This window comes from Physcomitrium patens, chromosome 17 (genome assembly GCF_059467195.1).
Source record: "Physcomitrium patens ecotype Gransden chromosome 17, ASM5946719v1, whole genome shotgun sequence".
Classification (NCBI taxonomy): Eukaryota; Viridiplantae; Streptophyta; class Bryopsida; order Funariales; family Funariaceae; genus Physcomitrium; species Physcomitrium patens.
Window position 1 is genome coordinate 5721411 of NC_143426.1, and position 4697 is coordinate 5726107.

Below are 4697 nucleotides of genomic sequence, written 5' to 3' on the forward strand. Positions count from 1 at the left end.
AAACCTCCAAATAGTTTTTTTTTTTTTGTATAGCGGGATATTTCAATCAATATTCTAAAGTAGGAAATAAACCTCGATGTTATTACAACTTGCTCGTGCACCTTAATCATTTAAATGTTTTCCTTTTTTCTTCTTTCTTATCCTCTCTCTCTCTATTCACAACACCCCCCCCCCCACTCTCAATACAAAACCTCAAATTTGAACAACAGAAAAAATCACGGAGTCAATTAAAACTAAACAAACTTTGCCTTATCACAGAGTCAAATAAAACTAAACAAACTTTGCCTTATCACGGAGTCAAATAAAACTAAACAAACTTTGCCTAGTCCATTATTTCAACTAAAATCTAAATATCAAAACTTGGTGAATGATATACTCTCTGGTATTGTACAATAATTAGAGACTTATACATATATATATATATATATATATATATATGTGTGTTGCGTGTTGAAGTTGTTACAACCCTTCACAATACATAGAAAAGGCGAGAGTTATAAATGTACAAGAGTGTTTATTGATTGCAAAGTAGAGAAAAGCATGTGGCACCCACTTGACACAAAACAAGGTATGTGTGGCATTATTCTATTGGTTGGATGTGTATGCTTTTACTTGCATACATTTGTGAATCAATTTCCCCCTTGCCCAATGTTGAAGTTACCTGTCTGCAATACAGTACCCACATGCCCCAATTTCAGTGGGTTTATCACTAACATTTGCCATTAGAAGACAAGGTTGCAACATATTTGTTTATGTATCATGCCCTATCAATAATGATACAACATGAAATCATAGGAAATTTCTATCCATGATCAATTTGGATCTGAAGCTCTTCAATACACAACATTATAAAATATTTAAAATTTGAAGTCATTCTTTGTGTTAGTTCCTTGTGTGGTATTAAATGGGTGAGTGTGGAGAGAGAGAGAAAGTATATTGTGTAATAACTTGGACAAATAGAAGGGTATATTTTATTATTATGAGACACCTTGTGAAAATGAAAAGCTGTCATTAAAATGCATTGCATAAGAAACTATTTATTCTAAGAACTACTATTCCTGATCCCAAAGAGATGTTCCATATTTCTGTTCATACAACCTGGAATGGCTTTTCAAAATCATGTATTAAGGCAATTTGGAAAAGAATGTCCTTTGATTTCCTCTTGTGTAAGAGATATATATACACTTACATGCAAACATGTGGTTGAGTGGAGTACTTAATACCCATGTTTCCTAATTTTATGTGATCAACTTGTGTCCAAGCCTTTAAATCACATGAAATTTAAAACCAATCCTCCTACAATCACCACATTAGTTCTCAAAGATTTTTCGGTTTGAGATTAGTATTCTATTATCGTAAATGTGTTTCTATCCACGTATGCAAATGCATATGTTCTCCAGATTCATTGGTCAAAACACACTTTAAGAATCTACTGGTCAAATGTCCGCAAACAATAATCCAGATCTGTCTTCTTTTGATCCTTCTGCTCTAAATATAATCAGATTTAAACTTTCCCACTTTTAAGAATTTATGTGCCAAATCACCATTGAACCATTTCTAAATCATGTGATAACATAATATTATTGTCACCATATAAAACTTTTCATTACTCCAATGAGTTATAAATTGTAGCAGGTGGGTTAGAGGCAGAATTTTACAAACAACATTATCACAACCATTAATATATTTTGGATGCCTCAACCAAACACAACCTTCAATTGCTCCCCCCTCTACAAATTTTGATGCCAAAAAGTTTGTAAAGTTTTGCCTCACAAAACAGGGCAATGGGCACATGAGTGGGTGGTGAAAAGTTGTGCAAACAAAAGCAAACAAGCATTGAAGTACTGAAAAGTAGGTGTACAATATAGTATTGTATTAAATGGTATTGTATAAATAGCATTCTAGGCATTAGTCCTGACAAATTCATGTCTTGTGGGATGAGGTTTAGAATGACACTGATCATGTTACGAGATGATCTTAGATTTTGGGAACTGTAGCCAATCGCAGATTAAACTTTTTGCATTGTGGAGTCCTCTTTTCAATGTGAATGGTCTGTGACAGAAAATGTGATAGAATAAGATAAAGGAAGCATGTGAGAATATATATATATATATATATATATATATATGTCAAAGATAAAAAATTGTATAAATAGAATACATATATATATATATATATATATATGTTTCTAAAGAGAGAGAGCGTGATATGTTGAAATGTATTATATGACATTACTTATGATATTTAACAATCATAAAATAACTAATTTGATTGTTGTCATTAAATTAAAAGGATACATAAATCAACAAAGCTATATTTAATTTAATAAAACATGATCAAGAGAATGTGATATTTTTCAAAATATTGCAAAAATTAATGAACAAGCATATGAGTATTTTTACAAGTTTCCATGTGTTATTTAAAGTGGAATAGAACATGTAATAGAATGTACTAGTATGTTAGAAAATACGGCTGCTCAACCCTACTACAAAATATGTATTTAGCTCATATTGCTGTACAAGCCAAAAACATTCCAGTACTATTTTTCTAATCTTGTAATACATATCATACCAATACATTCTTCCTTATTAGTTATTTCAAAACAATTTAAACTATATTATATAAGTGTTTTACTGTATTTACATAAATTTAAACTTAACAAAGCCCACATAGATTTAGAATTTTATACCATTAATATAGATATATATATATATATATATATATATATGTATTTTAAAAGTAACTTTTGTCATAATTTATTTGTAAACTATAGAAAAGGATTAATAAACTGCTTTGCATAAATTTTACAAAGTCAAGAGCATATGATCAAGAAATTACAAAGTACAACAATACATAAAAATAACATATACAATAAACAAGAATATACACAAGACTAAAATCATATCTAAAATTGATTTGTTTCTAAGCTTGTTTTTGGTAAGAAAACAAAATCTCTCATCTTGTTATTTATATTTGAATTTTAGCAACAAGGTCCTATATGTGCTTCTAAATGTGGTTTTGGGTTCATAGAGGATCCTAAAAGTCTAATTATTATTCTATAAAAACCTCTAAGAATATTAAAAAAATATCAAATACTTTAAGAAGACTACAAAAAATTATATAATTCCATACAAAGCTGCTAGAAGGTTCTAAAGGCTCCCAAAGATTTTAAATAATAATAAAATATCTATCATATTTTTTAAACATAATTTATAAAGATATTATAACATTCTTTTTTTTATTAGGTAAAAAATTCCGTTAAAAACTTCTACAAATAATTCAATTTTTATTAAAAAGTTAAATATTTGTTATCATTTATTCTTCATTCTATCACTAAAAAGTATAATTAAATAAATTATTTTACTTTAATTATCTTATATTTAAAACAATTGCTTAAACAAGAGAGTTTTTATACTTAAATAAAAAAATATTAGAAGATAAACAATTAGTTGAAAACTTAAACATTACTAACTTGTACTAGTGTAACCAAGACTCAACCAACTTGTAAACAATTTGAATATTAGAGTTTCTTGTGTTATGATCATACTTCACATTAAGATGGTCTAGCTTCATTTTAAAGTTTTTTTATGTTACTTACAAGGTTGTAATTGTTGTTGCTTATAATTGAAGTAAAATCATAAGTAAAATCTAGTTTATAAATATTAAAATTTTACAAAGGTATTTTATTCTAGCATACTAAAATTACAAATTTTAAAATATTGATTCATAACTTGAAAAGAAAAAAATATAATCTATTAACATTCTTTAAATTTCTCATTTTTTCATTCATACAATAGTTTTGATAAGCAACTTTGAATTTAAGCTACTTTGATGAAATTATTTATATAAAATAATTCTTAAATTTACATAGAAATATCAGCTATTTCAAAAATAACAATATCATTCATAAAACTCACAAATCATTATTAACACATTAGTCCATTTAAGTAAGAACATGATAATTTAATTAATATTGTTGGTTTTTTTTTTTTTTTTTAATTATACAAAAAGTATGAAAATATATATACGAGCCATAAACATTCTAATTATTTTTTATTCAAAATTACTATAAAATATATTTAAGTAGGTTATAAACTTTTTTTTGTACAAAATCCATGATTCTTAGTTGATTTTCTGAAGAAAATCATGAAATAATAGATCAAAATGTAAATTTCATAGGAGTCCAAGGAAAAAACTTGACAAATTGAATTTGAAAGGTTTTTTAAAAATAATATCATATTTTGATGTATAGACTCCATATAGTGAATAAAAAAAAAGTCAACATTTTATCCATATATTCTAATTAAACATATAAATTTTTACATGTAAGTTGTAGATTGTCCTGAATAATTATTTTCACTTTGTTGTTGTTTATTTTCCAGTTATATACTCAATTTTTTAAAAATATATCTTTCACATTATTTTATTAAATAGATAAAACTCTTTAGATTGAATTAATAGAAGTATTTAGTAACATAAAATAAAATTAAAATAGTAATTTTTGAATTTTTAGTAGAATTGATGTGAAATAGAACATCTAAGTTTTTCTTTTTTTTCTTTTTTTTCTTTTTACCTAAAATGATTTATGCATTACCCAATCAATTTTAAAATTATTTTTTTTGAGTTATGGAAGTCCGTGACTTATAAGATTCAAAGAGAAATAGATGACACTACAGAAAATATGCAGTGTTTAATAT